Raw genomic sequence first — 16,641 nt, forward strand, 5'->3', positions numbered from 1 at the left:
GGCTTGACTCAGCATAGTCTCCACACGCTGGAGGGTGAAACCCGCATACAGCGAAACCCTCTTTACCCAGACTTTCCTTCTGCTCGAGAGATAAGCATGGTTGTGCTTATGGAAAGAGCAATAAGGAGAGGGACTCACCCGTTCACACGCTCCCAAGGAGAAGGTATGGCGAAGGCGCAATACCCGCTTCGGGAGTAGAGAGGAGACGGTGGCTTTGGTGTTGGCAAACAGAAGTGATGCTGGAAAGTATGCGCTCTGAGGAACACCCCTTGTGGAAGACTAGTGTGAACGACTCCCTCTGAGGTGACACCGAACCTTGGCTTCTAAAGGGTACAGGAGGGGACAACAAGGATAAGGGTGCTGCTCCACTCTGAGTAAGGTGTCTTGGCACAAGGCTCTTGTGTTCTGTGTACACCTGAACGCCAGAGCAAAAGAACAGTCCCTGGTTATGCCAGGTGTTGGTAGTCTACACAGAGTGCATTCCTGTGCGACGCACGCTGCTACAGGGTCGTGGCTGTGTCTGCTGTCATTTGAAAGGCACTGTGAACCCAGGACGCGAGTCTTGTGCCCCGGAATGCAAGGCCCAAGAGGCAGCAACTCTCTTGCAAGTCTTCTTCCCTCATGCAGGAGAGCAAACTTCTAAAGCTTTGCTGTGGATGCAGCAGCAAAGTGCTGTTCGCCCCAAGCAGAAAACCTCTGGAAAAGCTCAGCATTCACCGGGAAATCAATGTCAGTTCTGTGGCCAAGCCAGGCTTGTCTCAGCATAGTCTCCACAGTCTGGAGGGTGAAACCCGCATACAGCGAAACCCTCTTTACCCAGACTTTCCTTCTGCTCGAGAGATAAGCATGGTTGTGCTTATGGAAAGAGCAATAAGGAGAGGGACTCACCCGTTCACACGCTCCCAAGGAGAAGGTATGGGGAAGGCGCAATACCCGCTTCGGGAGAAGAGAGGAGACGTTGGCTTTGGTGTTGGCAAACAGAAGTGATGCTGGAAAGTATGCGCTCTGAGGAACACCCCTTAGGGGATAACTAGTGTCATCGACTCCCTCTGAGGTGACACAGAACCCTGGATTCTTAAGGGTACATGACGGGACAACTAGGACAAGGGTGCTGCTCCACTCTGAGAAAGGTGTCTTGGCACAAGGCTCTTGTGTTCTGTGTACACCTGAACGCCAGAGCAAAAGGACAGACCCTGGTTATGCCAGGTGTTGGTAGTCTACACAGAGTGCATTCCTGTGAGACGCAGGCTGCAACAGGGTCGTGGCTGTGTCTGCTGTCATTAGAAAGGCACTGTGAACCCAGGACGCGAGTCTTCTGCCCCGGAATGGAAGGCCCAAGAGGCAGCAACTCTCTTGCAAGTCTTCTTCCCTCATGCAGGAGAGCAAACTTCTAAAGCTTTGCTGTGGATGCAGCAGCAAAGTGCTGTTCGCCCCAAGCAGAAAACCTCTGGAAAAGCTCAGCATTCACTGGGAAATCAATGTCAGTTCTGTGGCCAAGCCAGGCTTGTCTCAGCATAGTCTCCACAGTCTGAAGGGTGAAACCCGCATACAGCGAAACCCTCTTTACCCAGACTTTCCTTCTGCTCGAGAGATAAGCATGGTTGTGCTTATGGAAAGAGCAATAAGGAGAAGGACTCACCCGTTCACACGCTCCCAAGGAGAAGGTATGGGGAAGGCGCAATAACCGCTTCGGGAGTAGAGATGAGACTTTGGCTTTGGTGTTGGCAAACAGAAGTGATGCTGGAAAGTATGCGCTCTGAGGAACACCCCTTGTGGAAGACTAGTGTCAACTACTCCCTCTGAAGTGACACAGAACCCTGGCTTCTAAAGGGTAAAGGAGGGGACAACTAGGACAAGGGTGCTGCTCCACTCTGAGAAAGGAGTCTTGGCACAAGGCTCTTGTGTTCTGTGTACACCTGAACGCCAGAGCAAAAGGACAGACCCTGGTTATTCCAGGTGATGGTAGTCTACACAGAGTGCATTCCTGTGCGACGCACGCTGCTACAGGGTCGTGGCTGTGTCTGCTGTAATTTGAAAGGCACTGTGAACCCAGGACGCGAGTCTTGTGCCCCGGAATGCAGGGCCCATGAGGCAGCAACTCTCTTGCAAGTCTTCTTCCCAAATGCAGGAGAGCAAACTTCTAAAGCTTTGCTGTGGATGCAGCAGCAAAGTGCTGTTCGCCCCAAGCAGAAAACCTCTGGAAAAGCTCAGCATTCACTGGGAAATCAGTGTCAGTTCTGTGGCCAAGCCAGGCTTGTCTCAGCATAGTCTCCACAGTCTGGAGGGTGAAACCCGCATACAGCGAAACCCTCTTTACCCAGACTTTCCTTCTGCTCGAGAGATAAGCATGGTTTGCTTATGGAAAGAGCAATAAGGAGAGGGACTCACCCGTTCACACGTTCCCAAGGAGAAGGTATGAGGAAGGCGCAATACCCGCTTCGGGAGTAGAGAGGAGACGGTGGCTTTGGTGTTGGCAAACAGAAGTGATGCTGGAAAGTATGCGCTCTGAGGAACACCCCTTGTGGAAGACTAGTGTCAACGACTCCCTCTGAGGTGAAACAGAACCCTGGCTTCTAAAGGGTACAGGAGGGGAAAACTAGGACAAGGGTGTTGCTCCACTCTGAGAAAGGAGTCTTGGCACAAGGCTCTTGTGTTCTGTGTACACCTGAACGCCAGAGCAAAAGGAATGTCCCTGGTTATGCCAGGTGTTGGTAGTCTACACAGAGTGCATTCCTGTGCGACGCACGCTGCTACAGGGTCGTGGCTGTGTCTGCTCTCATTTGAAAGGCACTGTGAACCCAGGACGCGAGTCTTGTGCCCCGGAATGCAAGGCCCAAGAGGCAGCAACTCTCTTGCAAGTCTTCTTCCCTCATGCAGGAGAGCAAACTTCTAAAGCTTTGCTGTGGATGCAGCAGCAAAGTGCTGTTCGCCCCAAGCAGAAAACCTCTGGAAAAGCTCAGCATTCACTGGGAAATCAGTGTCAGTTCTGTGGCCAAGCCAGGCTTGTCTCAGCATAGTCTCCACAGTCTGGAGGGTGAAACCCGCATACAGCGAAACCCTCTTTACCCAGACTTTCCTTCTGCTCGAGAGATAAGCATGGTTGTGCTTATGGAAAGAGCAATAAGGAGAGGGACTCACCCGTTCACACGTTCCCAAGGAGAAGGTATGAGGAAGGCGCAATACCCGCTTCGGGAGTAGAGAGGAGACGGTGGCTTTGGTGTTGGCAAACAGAAGTGATGCTGGAAAGTATGCGCTCTGAGGAACACCCCTTGTGGAAGACTAGTGTCAACGACTCCCTCTGAGGTGACACAGAACCCTGGCTTCTAAAGGGTACAGGAGGGGACAACTAGGACAAGGGTGTTGCTCCACTCTGAGAAAGGAGTCTTGGCACAAGGCTCTTGTGTTCTGTGTACATTTGAACGCCAGAGCAAAAAGAAAGTCCCTGGTTATGCCAGGTGTTGGTAGTCTACACAGAGTGCATTCCTGTGTGACGCACGTTGCTACAGGGTCGTGGCTGTGTCTGCTCTCATTTGAAAGGCACTGTGAACCCAGGACGCGAGTCTTGTGCCCCGGAATGCAAGGCCCAAGAGGCAGGAACTCTCTTGCAATTCTTCTTCCCTCATGCAGGAGAGCAAACTTCTAAAGCTTTGCTGTGGATGCAGCAGCAAAGTGCTGTACGCCCCAAGCAGAAAACCTCTGGAAAAGCTCAGCATTCACTGGGAAATCAAAGTCAGTTCGGTGGCAAAGCCAGGCTTGTCTCAGCATAGTCTCCAAAGTCTGGAGGGTGAAACCCGCATACAGCGAAACCCTCTTTACCCAGACTTTCCTTCTGCTCGAGAGATAAGCATGGTTGTGCTTATGGAAAGAGCAATAAGGAGAGGGACTCACCCGTTCACACGCTCCCAAGGAGAAGGTATGGGGAAGGCGCAATACCCGCTTCGGGAGTAGAGAGGAGACGGTGGCTTTGGTGTTGGCAAACAGAAGTGATGCTGGAAAGTATGCGCTCTGAGGAACACCCCTTGTGGAAGACTAGTGTGAACGACTCCCTCTGAGGTGACACCGAACCTTGGCTTCTAAAGGGTACAGGAGGGGACAACAAGGACAAGGGTGCTGCTCCACTCTGAGTAAGGTGTCTTGGCACAAGGCTCTTGTGTTCTGTGTACACCTGAACGCCAGAGCAAAAGGACAGACCCTGGTTATGCCACGTGTTGGTAGTCTACACAGAGTGCATTCCTGTGCGACGCACGCTGCTACAGGGTCGTGGCTGTGTCTGCTGTCATTTGAAAGGCACTGTGAACCCAGGACGCGAGTCTTGTGCCCCGGAATGCAAGGCCCAATAGGCAGCAACTCTCTTCCAAGTCTTCTTCCCTCATGCAGGAGAGCAAACTTCTAAAGCTTTGCTGTGGATGCAGTAGCAAAGTGCTGTTCGCCCCAAGCAGAAAACCTCTGGAAAAGCTCAGCATTCACTGGGAAATCAATGTCAGTTCTGTGGCCAAGCCAGGCTTGTCTCAGCATAGTCTCCACAGTATGGAGGGTGAAACCCGCATACAGCGAAACCCTCTTTACCCAGACATTCCTTTTGCTCGAGAGATAAGCATGGTTGTGCTTATGGAAAGAGCAAAAAGGAGAGGGACTCACCCGTTCACACGCTCCCAAGGAGAAGTTATGTGGAAGGCGCAATACCCGCTTCGGGAGTAGAGAGGAGACGGTGGCTTTGGTGTTGGCAAACAGAAGTGATGCTGGAAAGTATGCGCTCTGAGGAACACCCCTTCTGGAAGTCTAGTGTCAACGACTCCCTCTGAGGTGACACAGAACCCTGGCTTCTAAAGGGTACAGGAGGGGACAACTAGGACAAGGGTGCTGCTCCACTCTGAGAAAGGAGTCTTGGCACAAGGCTCTTGTGTTCTGTGTACACCTGAAAGCCAGAGCAAAAGAACAGTCCCTGGTTATGCCAGGTGTTGGTAGTCTACACAGAGTGCAATCCTGTGCGACGCATGCTGCTACAGGGTCGTGGCTGTGTCTGCTGTCATTTGAAAGGCACTGTGAACCCAGGACGCGAGTCTTGTGCCCCGGAATGCAAGGCCCAAGAGGCAGCAACTCTCTTGCAAGTCTTCTTCCCTCATGCAGGAGAGCAAACTTCTAAAGCTTTGCTGTGGATGCAGCAGCAAAGTGCTGTTCGCCCCAAGCAGAAAACCTCTGGAAAAGCTCAGCATTCACCGGGAAATCAATGTCAGTTCTGTGGCCAAGCCAGGCTTGTCTCAGCATAGTCTCCACAGTCTGGAGGGTGAAACCCGCATACAGCGAAACCCTCTTTACCCAGACTTTCCTTCTGCTCGAGAGATAAGCATGGTTGTGCTTATGGAAAGAGCAATAAGGAGAGGGACTCACCCGTTCACACGCTCCCAAGGAGAAGGTATGGGGAAGGCGCAATACCCGCTTCGGGAGTAGAGAGGAGACGGTGGCTTTGGTGTTGGCAAACAGAAGTGATGCTGGAAAGTATGCGCTCTGAGGAACACCTCTTGTGGAAGACTAGTGTCAACGACTCCCTCTGAGGTGACACCGAACCTTGGTTTCTAAAGGGTACAGGAGGGGACAACAAGGACAAGGGTGCTGCTCCACTCTGAGTAAGGTGTCTTGGCACAAGGCTCTTGTGTTCTGTGTACACCTGAACGCCAGAGCAAAAGGAAAGACCCTGGTTATGCCACGTGTTGGTAGTCTACACAGAGTGCATTCCTGTGCGACGCACGCTGCTACAGGGTCGTGGCTGTGTCTGCTGTCATTTGAAAGGCACTGTGAACCCAGGACGCGAGTCTTGTGCCCCGGAATGCAAGGCCCAAGAGGCAGCAACTCTCTGCAAGTCTTCTTCCCTCATGCAGGAGAGCAAACTTCTAAAGCTTTGCTGTGGATGCAGCAGCAAAGTGCTGTTCGCCCCAAGCAGAAAACCTCTGGAAAAGCTCAGCATTCACTGGGAAATCAATGTCAGTTCTGTGGCCAAGCCAGGCTTGTCTCAGCATAGTCTCCACAGTCTGGAGGGTGAAACCCGCATACAGCGAAACCCTCTTTACCCAGACTTTCCTTCTGCTCGAGAGATAAGCATGGTTTTACTTATGGAAAGAGCAATAAGGAGAGGGACTCATCCGTTCACACGCTCCCAAGGAGAAGGTATGGGGAAGGCGCAATACCCGCTTCGGGAGTAGAGAGAAGACGTTGGCTTTGGTGTTGGCAAACACAAGTCATGCTGGAACGTATGCGCTCTGAGGAACACCCCTTGTGGAAGACTAGTGTCATCGACTCCCTCTGAGGTGACACAGAACCCTGGCTTCTTAAGGGTACAGGACGGGACAACTAGGACAAGGGTGCTGCTCCACTCTGAGAAAGGAGTCAAGGCACAAGGCTCTTGTGTTCTGTGTACACCTGAACGCCAGAGCAAAAGGACAGACCCTGGTTATGCCAGGTGTTGGTAGTCTACACAGAGTGCATTCCTGTGCGACGCACGCTGCTACAGGGTCGTGGCTGTGTCTGCTCTCATTTGAAAGGCACTGTGAACCCAGGACGTGAGTCTTGTGCCCCGGAATGCAAAGCCCAAGAGGCAGCAACTCTCTTGCAAGTCTTCTTCCCTCATGCAGGAGAGCAAACTTCTAAAGCTTTTGTGGATATAGCTGCAAAGTGCTTTTCGCCCCAAGCAGAAAACCTCTGGAAAAGCTCAGCATTCACTGGGAAATCAATGTCAGTTCTGTGGCCAAGCCAGGCTTGTCTCAGCATAGTCTCCACAGTCTGGAGGGTGAAACCCGCATACAGCGAAACCCTCTTTACCCCGACTTTCCTTCTGCTCCTGAGACAATCATGGTTGTGCTTATGGAAAGGGCAATAAGGAGAGGGACTCACCCGTTCATACGCTCCCAAGGAGAAGGTATGGGGAAGGCGCAATACCTGCTTCGGGAGTAGAGAGGAGACGGTGGCTTTGGTGTTGGCAAACAGAATTGATGCTGGAAAGTATGCGCTCTGAGGAACACCCCTTGTGGAAGACTAGTGTCAACGACTCCCTCTGAAGTGACACAGAACCCTGGCTTCTAAAGGGTACAGGAGGGGACAACTAGGACAAGGGTGCTGCTCCACTCTGAGAAAGGAGTCTTGGCACAAGGCTCTTGTGTTCTGTGTACACCTGAAAGCCAGAGCAAAAGGACAGACCCTGGTTATGCCAGGTGTTGGTAGTCTACACAGAGTGCATTCCTGTGCGACGCATGCTGCTACAGGGTCGTGGCTGGGTCTGCTTTCATTTGAAAGGCACTGTGATCGCAGGACGCGAGTCTTGTGCCCCGGAATGCAAGGCCCAAGAGGCAGCAACTCTCTTGCAAGTCTTCTTCCCTCATGCAGGAGAGCAAACTTCTAAAGCTTTGCTGTGGATGCAGCAGCAAAGTGCTGTTCGCCCCAAGCAGAAAACCTCTGGAGAAGCTCAGCATTCACTGGGAAATCAATGTCAGTTCTGTGGCCAAGCCAGGCTTGTCTCAGCATAGTCTCCACAGTCTGGAGGGTGAAACCCGCATACAGCGAAACGCTCTTTACCCAGACTTTCCTTCTGCTCGAGAGAAAGCATGGTTGTGCTTATGGAAAGAGCAATAAGGAGAGGGACTCATCCGTTCACACGCTCCCAAGGAGAAGGTATGGGGAAGGCGCAATACACGCATCGGGAGTAGAGAGGAGACGGTGGCTTTGGTGTTGGCAAACAGAAGTGATGCTGGAAAGTATGCGCTCTGAGGAACACCCCTTGTGGAAGACTAGTGTCAACGACTCCCTCTGAGGTGACACAGAAACCTGGTTTCTAAAGGGTACAGGAGGGGACAACTAGGACAAGGGAGCTGCTCCACTCTGAGTAAGGTGTCTTGGCACAAGGCTCTTGTGTTCTGTGTACACCTGAAAGCCAGAGCAAAAGGACAGACCCTCGTTATGCCAGGTGTTGGTAGTCTACACAGAGTGCATTCTTGTGCGACGCACGCTGCTACAGGGTCGTGGCTGTGTCTGCTGTCATTTGAAAGGCACTGTGAACCCAGGACGCGTCTCTTCTGCCCCGGAATGCAAGGCCCAAGAGGCAGCAACTCTCTTGCAAGTCTTCTTCCCTCATGCAGGAGAGCAAACTTCTAAAGCTTTGCTGTGGATGCAGCAGCAAAGTGCTGTTCGCCCCAAGCAGAAAACCTCTGGAAAAGCTCAGCATTCACTGGGAAATCAATGTCAGTTCTGTGGCCAAGCCAGGCTTGTCTCAGCATAGTCTCCACAGTCTGGAGGGTGAAACCCGCATACAGCGAAACCCTCTTTACCCAGACTTTCCTTCTGCTCGAGAGATAAGCATGTTTGTGCTTATGGAAAGAGAAATAAGGAGAGGGACTCATCCGTTCACACGCTCCCAAGGAGAAGGTATTGGGAAGGCGCAATACACGCTTCGGGAGTAGAGAGGAGACGGTGGCTTTGGTGTTGGCAAACAGAAGTGATGCTGGAAAGTATGCGCTCTGAGGAACACCCCTTGTGGAAGACTAGTGTCAACGACTCCCTCTGAGGTGACACAGAAACCTGGTTTCTAAAGGGTACAGGAGGGGACAACTAGGACAAGGGAGCTGCTCCACTCTGAGTAAGGTGTCTTGGCACAAGGCTCTTGTGTTCTGTGTACACCTGAAAGCCAGAGCAAAAGGACAGACCCTCGTTATGCCAGGTGTTGGTAGTCTACACAGAGTGCATTCTTGTGCGACGCACGCTACTACAGGGTCGTGGCTGTGTCTGCTGTCATTTGAAAGGCACTGTGAACCCAGGACGCGTCTCTTCTGCCCCGGAATGCAAGGCCCAAGAGGCAGCAACTCTCTTGCAAGTCTTCTTCCCTCATGCAGGAGAGCAAACTTCTAAAGCTTTGCTGTGGATGCAGCAGCAAAGCGCTGTTCGCCCCAAGCAGAAAACCTCTGGAAAAGCTCAGCATTCACTGGGAAATCATGTCAGTTCTGTGGCCAAGCCAGGCTTGTCTCAGCATAGTCTCCACACGCTGGAGGGTGAAACCCGCATACAGCGAAACCCTCTTTACCCAGACTTTCCTTCTGCTCGAGAGATAAGCATGGTTGTGCTTATGGAAAGAGCAATAAGGAGAGGGACTCACCCGTTCACACGCTCCCAAGGAGAAGGTATGGCGAAGGCGCAATACCCGCTTCGGGAGTAGAGAGGAGACGGTGGCTTTGGTGTTGGCAAACAGAAGTGATGCTGGAAAGTATGCGCTCTGAGGAACACCCCTTGTGGAAGACTAGTGTGAACGACTCCCTCTGAGGTGACACCGAACCTTGGCTTCTAAAGGGTACAGGAGGGGACAACAAGGATAAGGGTGCTGCTCCACTCTGAGTAAGGTGTCTTGGCACAAGGCTCTTGTGTTCTGTGTACACCTGAACGCCAGAGCAAAAGAACAGTCCCTGGTTATGCCAGGTGTTGGTAGTCTACACAGAGTGCATTCCTGTGCGACGCACGCTGCTACAGGGTCGTGGCTGTGTCTGCTGTCATTTGAAAGGCACTGTGAACCCAGGACGCGAGTCTTGTGCCCCGGAATGCAAGGCCCAAGAGGCAGCAACTCTCTTGCAAGTCTTCTTCCCTCATGCAGGAGAGCAAACTTCTAAAGCTTTGCTGTGGATGCAGCAGCAAAGTGCTGTTCGCCCCAAGCAGAAAACCTCTGGAAAAGCTCAGCATTCACCGGGAAATCAATGTCAGTTCTGTGGCCAAGCCAGGCTTGTCTCAGCATAGTCTCCACAGTCTGGAGGGTGAAACCCGCATACAGCGAAACCCTCTTTACCCAGACTTTCCTTCTGCTCGAGAGATAAGCATGGTTGTGCTTATGGAAAGAGCAATAAGGAGAGGGACTCACCCGTTCACACGCTCCCAAGGAGAAGGTATGGGGAAGGCGCAATACCCGCTTCGGGAGAAGAGAGGAGACGTTGGCTTTGGTGTTGGCAAACAGAAGTGATGCTGGAAAGTATGCGCTCTGAGGAACACCCCTTAGGGTATAACTAGTGTCATCGACTCCCTCTGAGGTGACACAGAACCCTGGATTCTTAAGGGTACATGACGGGACAACTAGGACAAGGGTGCTGCTCCACTCTGAGAAAGGTGTCTTGGCACAAGGCTCTTGTGTTCTGTGTACACCTGAACGCCAGAGCAAAAGGACAGACCCTGGTTATGCCAGGTGTTGGTAGTCTACACAGAGTGCATTCCTGTGAGACGCAGGCTGCAACAGGGTCGTGGCTGTGTCTGCTGTCATTAGAAAGGCACTGTGAACCCAGGACGCGAGTCTTGTGCCCCGGAATGGAAGGCCCAAGAGGCAGCAACTCTCTTGCAAGTCTTCTTCCCTCATGCAGGATAGCAAACTTCTAAAGCTTTGCTGTGGATGCAGCAGCAAAGTGCTGTTCGCCGCAAGCAGAAAACCTCTGGAAAAGCTCCGCATTCACTGGGAAATCAATGTCAGTTCTGTGGCCAAGCCAGGCTTGTCTCAGCATAGTCTCCACAGTCTGAAGGGTGAAACCCGCATACAGCGAAACCCTCTTTACCCAGACTTTCCTTCTGCTCGAGAGATAAGCATGGTTGTGCTTATGGAAAGAGCAATAAGGAGAAGGACTCACCCGTTCACACGCTCCCAAGGAGAAGGTATGGGGAAGGCGCAATAACCGCTTCGGGAGTAGAGATGAGACTTTGGCTTTGGTGTTGGCAAACAGAAGTGATGCTGGAAAGTATGCGCTCTGAGGAACACCCCTTGTGGAAGACTAGTGTCAACTACTCCCTCTGAAGTGACACAGAACCCTGGCTTCTAAAGGGTAAAGGAGGGGACAACTAGGACAAGGGTGCTGCTCCACTCTGAGAAAGGAGTCTTGGCACAAGGCTCTTGTGTTCTGTGTACACCTGAACGCCAGAGCAAAAGGACAGACCCTGGTTATGCCAGGTGATGGTAGTCTACACAGAGTGCATTCCTGTGCGACGCACGCTGCTACAGGGTCGTGGCTGTGTCTGCTGTAATTTGAAAGGCACTGTGAACCCAGGACGCGAGTCTTGTGCCCCGGAATGCAGGGCCCATGAGGCAGCAACTCTCTTGCAAGTCTTCTTCCCTCATGCAGGAGAGCAAACTTCTAAAGCTTTGCTGTGGATGCAGCAGCAAAGTGCTGTTCGCCCCAAGCAGAAAACCTCTGGAAAAGCTCAGCATTCACTGGGAAATCAGTGTCAGTTCTGTGGCCAAGCCAGTCTTGTCTCAGCATAGTCTCCACAGTCTGGAGGGTGAAACCCGCATACAGCGAAACCCTCTTTACCCAGACTTTCCTTCTGCTCGAGAGATAAGCATGGTTTGCTTATGGAAAGAGCAATAAGGAGAGGGACTCACCCGTTCACACGTTCCCAAGGAGAAGGTATGAGGAAGGCGCAATACCCGCTTCGGGAGTAGAGAGGAGACGGTGGCTTTGGTGTTGGCAAACAGAAGTGATGCTGGAAAGTATGCGCTCTGAGGAACACCCCTTGTGGAAGACTAGTGTCAACGACTCCCTCTGAGGTGAAACAGAACCCTGGCTTCTAAAGGGTACAGGAGGGGAAAACTAGGACAAGGGTGTTGCTCCACTCTGAGAAAGGAGTCTTGGCACAAGGCTCTTGTGTTCTGTGTACACCTGAACGCCAGAGCAAAAGGAATGTCCCTGGTTATGACAGGTGTTGGTAGTCTACACAGAGTGCATTCCTGTGCGACGCACGCTGCTACAGGGTCGTGGCTGTGTCTGCTCTCATTTGAAAGGCACTGTGAACCCAGGACGCGAGTCTTGTGCCCCGGAATGCAAGGCCCAAGAGGCAGCAACTCTCTTGCAAGTCTTCTTCCCTCATGCAGGAGAGCAAACTTCTAAAGCTTTGCTGTGGATGCAGCAGCAAAGTGCTGTTCGCCCCAAGCAGAAAACCTCTGGAAAAGCTCAGCATTCACTGGGAAATCATGTCAGTTCTGTGGCCAAGCCAGGCTTGTCTCAGCATAGACTCCACACGCCGGAGGGTGAAACCCGCATACAGCGAAACCCTCTTTGCCCAGACATTCCTTCTGCTCGAGAGATAAGCATGGTTGTGCTTATGGAAAGAGCAATAAGGAGAGGGACTCACCCGTTCACACGCTCCCAAGGAGAAGGTATGGGGAAGGCGCAATACCCGCTTCGGGAGTAGAGAGGAGACGGTGGCTTTGGTGTTGGCAAACAGAAGTGATGCTGGAAAGTATGCGCTCTGAGGAACACCCCTTGTGGAAGACTAGTGTCAACGACTCGCTCTGAGGTGACACGGAACCCTGGCTTCTAAAGGGTACAGGAGGGGACAACTAGGACAAGGGTGTTGCTCCACTCTGAGAAAGGAGTCTTGGCACAAGGCTCTTGTGTTCTGTGTACACCTGAACGCCAGAGCAAAAGGAATGTCCCTGGTTATGCCAGGTGTTGGTAGTCTACACAGAGTGCATTCCTGTGCGACGCACGCTGCTACAGGGTCGTGGCTGTGTCTGCTGTCATTAGAAAGGCACTGTGAACCCAGGACGCGAGTCTTGTGCCCCGGAATGGAAGGCCCAAGAGGCAGCAACTCTCTTGCAATTCTTCTTCCCTCATGCAGGAGAGCAAACTTCTAAAGCTTTGCTGTGGATGCAGCAGCAAAGTGCTGTTCGTCCCAAGCAGAAAACCTCTGGAAAAGCTCAGCATTCACTGGGAAATCAATGTCAGTTCTGTGGCCAAGCCAGGCTTGTCTCAGCATAGTCTCCACCGTCTGAAGGGTGAAACCCGCATACAGCGAAACCCTCTTTACCCAGACTTTCCTTCTGCTCGAGAGATAAGCATGGTTGTGCTTATGGAAAGAGCCATAAGGAGAGGGACTCACCCGTTCACACGCTCCCAAGGAGAAGGTATGGGGAAGGCGCAATACCCGCTTCGGGAGTAGAGATGAGACTTTGGCTTTGGTGTTGGCAAACAGAAGTGATGCTGGAAAGTATGCGCTCTGAGGAACACCCCTTGTGGAAGACTAGTGTCAACTACTCCCTCTGAAGTGACACAGAACCCTGGCTTCTAAAGGGTACAAGAGGGGACAACTAGGACAAGGGTGCTGCTCCACTCTGAGAAAGGAGTCTTGGCACAAGGCTCTTGTGTTCTGTGTACACCTGAACGCCAGAGCAAAAGGACAGACCCTGGTTATGCCAGGTGATGGTAGTCTACACAGAGTGCATTCCTGTGCGACGCACGCTGCTACAGGGTCGTGGCTGTGTCTGCTGTCATTTGAAAGGCACTGTGAACCCAGGACGCGAGTCTTGTGCCCCGGAATGCAGGGCCCATGAGGCAGCAACTCTCTTGCAAGTCTTCTTCCCTCATGCAGGAGTGCAAACTTCTAAAGCTTTGCTGTGGATGCAGCAGCAAAGTGCTGTTCGCCCCAAGCAGAAAACCTCTGGAAAAGCTCAGCATTCACTGGGAAATCAGTGTCAGTTCTGTGGCCAAGCCAGGCTTGTCTCAGCATAGTCTCCACAGTCTGGAGGGTGAAACCCAAATACAGCGAAACCCTCTTTACCCAGACTTTCCTTCTGCTCGAGAGATAAGCATGGTTGTGCTTATGGAAAGAGCAATAAGGAGAGGGACTCACCCGTTCACACGTTCCCAAGGAGAAGGTATGAGGAAGGCGCAATACCCGCTTCGGGAGTAGAGAGGAGACGGTGGCTTTGGTGTTGGCAAACAGAAGTGATGCTGGAAAGTATGCGCTCTGAGGAACACCCCTTGTGGAAGACTAGTGTCAACGACTCCCTCTGAGGTGACACCGAACCTTGGTTTCTAAAGGGTACAGGAGGGGACAACAAGGACAAGGGTGCTGCTCCACTCTGAGTAAGGTGTCTTGGCACAAGGCTCTTGTGTTCTGTGTACACCTGAACGCCAGAGCAAAAGGAAAGACCCTGGTTATGCCACGTGTTGGTAGTCTACACAGAGTGCATTCCTGTGCGACGCACGCTGCTACAGGGTCGTGGCTGTGTCTGCTGTCATTTGAAAGGCACTGTGAACCCAGGACGCGAGTCTTGTGCCCCGGAATGCAAGGCCCAAGAGGCAGCAACTCTCTTGCAAGTCTTCTTCCCTCATGCAGGAGAGCAAACTTCTAAAGCTTTGCTGTGGATGCAGCAGCAAAGTGCTGTTCGCCCCAAGCAGAAAACCTCTGGAAAAGCTCAGCATTCACTGGGAAATCAATGTCAGTTCTGTGGCCAAGCCAGGCTTGTCTCAGCATAGTCTCCACAGTCTGGAGGGTGAAACCCGCATACAGCGAAACCCTCTTTACCCAGACTTTCCTTCTGCTCGAGAGATAAGCATGGTTTTACTTATGGAAAGAGCAATAAGGAGAGGGACTCATCCGTTCACACGCTCCCAAGGAGAAGGTATGGGGAAGGCGCAATACCCGCTTCGGGAGTAGAGAGAAGACGTTGGCTTTGGTGTTGGCAAACACAAGTCATGCTGGAACGTATGCGCTCTGAGGAACACCCCTTGTGGAAGACTAGTGTCATCGACTCCCTCTGAGGTGACACAGAACCCTGGCTTCTTAAGGGTACAGGACGGGACAACTAGGACAAGGGTGCTGCTCCACTCTGAGAAAGGAGTCTAGGCACAAGGCTCTTGTGTTCTGTGTACACCTGAACGCCAGAGCAAAAGGACAGACCCTGGTTATGCCAGGTGTTGGTAGTCTACACAGAGTGCATTCCTGTGCGATGCACGCTGCTACAGGGTCGTGGCTGTGTCTGCTCTCATTTGAAAGGCACTGTGAACCCAGGACGTGAGTCTTGTGCCCCGGAATGCAAAGCCAAGAGGCAGCAACTCTCTTGCAAGTCTTCTTCCCTCATGCAGGAGAGCAAACTTCTAAAGCTTTGCTGTGGATGCAGCAGCAAAGTGCTGTTCGCCCCAAGCAGAAAACCTCTGGGAAAGCTCAGCATTCACTGGGAAATCAATGGCAGTTCTGTGGCCAAGCCAGGCTTGTCTCAGCATAGTCTCCACAGTCTGGAGGGTGAAACCCGCATACAGCGAAACCCTCTTTACCCCGACTTTCCTTCTGCTCCTGAGACAATCATGGTTGTGCTTATGGAAAGGGCAATAAGGAGAGGGACTCACCCGTTCATACGCTCCCAAGGAGAAGGTATGGGGAAGGCGCAATACCTGCTTCGGGAGTAGAGAGGAGACGGTGGCTTTGGTGTTGGCAAACAGAAGTGATGCTGGAAAGTATGCGCTCTGAGGAACACCCCTTGTGGAAGACTAGTGTCAACGACTCCCTCTGAAGTGACACAGAACCCTGGCTTCTAAAGGGTACAGGAGGGGACAACTAGGACAAGGGTGCTGCTCCACTCTGAGAAAGGAGTCTTGGCACAAGGCTCTTGTGTTCTGTGTACACCTGAAAGCCAGAGCAAAAGGACAGACCCTGGTTATGCCAGGTGTTGGTAGTCTACACAGAGTGCATTCCTGTGCGACGCATGCTGCTACAGGGTCGTGGCTGGGTCTGCTTTCATTTGAAAGGCACTGTGATCGCAGGACGCGAGTCTTGTGCCCCGGAATGCAAGGCCCAAGAGGCAGCAACTCTCTTGCAAGTCTTCTTCCCTCATGCAGGAGAGCAAACTTCTAAAGCTTTGCTGTGGATGCAGTAGCAAAGTGCTGTTCGCCCCAAGCAGAAAACCTCTGGAGAAGCTCAGCATTCACTGGGAAATCAATGTCATTCTGTGGCCAAGCCAGGCTTGTCTCAGCATAGTCTCCACAGTCTGGAGGGTGAAACCCGCATACAGCGAAACCCTCTTTACCCAGACTTTCCTTCTGCTCGAGAGATAAGCATGGTTGTGCTTATGGAAAGAGCAATAAGGAGAGGGACTCATCCGTTCACACGCTCCCAAGGAGAAGGTATGGGGAAGGCGCAATACCCGCTTCGGGAGTAGAGAGGAGACGGTGGCTTTGGTGTTGGCAAACAGAAGTGATGCTGGAAAGTATGCGCTCTGAGGAACACCCCTTGGCGGAAAACTAGTGTCATCGACACCCTCTGAGGTGACACAGAACCCTGGCTTCTTAAGGGTACAGGAGGGGACAACTAGGACAAGGGTGCTGCTCCACTCTGAGAAAGGAGTCTTGGCACAAGGCTCTTGTGTTCTGTGTACACCTGAAAGCCAGAGCAAAAGGACAGACCCTCGTTATGCCAGGTGTTGGTAGTCTACACAGAGTGCATTCTTGTGCGACGCACGCTGCTACAGGGTCGTGGCTGTGTCTGCTGTCATTTGAAAGGCACTGTGAACCCAGGACGCGTCTCTTCTGCCCCGGAATGCAAGGCCCAAGAGGCAGCAACTCTCTTGCAAGTCTTCTTCCCTCATGCAGGAGAGCAAACTTCTAAAGCTTTGCTGTGGATGCAGCAGCAAAGTGCTGTTCGCCCCAAGCAGAAAACCTCTGGAAAAGCTCAGCATTCACTGGGAAATCATGTCAGTTCTGTGGCCAAGCCAGGCTTGTCTCAGCATAGTCTCCACAGCCTGGAGGGTGAAACCCGCATACAGCGAAACCCTCTTTACCCAGACTTTCCTTCTGCTCGAGAGATAAGCATGGTTGTGCTTATGGAAAGAGCAATAAGGAGAGGGACTCACCCGTTCACACG

The sequence above is a fragment of the Neovison vison genome, chromosome 9 (assembly GCF_020171115.1).
Source record: "Neovison vison isolate M4711 chromosome 9, ASM_NN_V1, whole genome shotgun sequence".
Lineage (NCBI taxonomy): Eukaryota > Metazoa > Chordata > Mammalia > Carnivora > Mustelidae > Neogale > Neogale vison.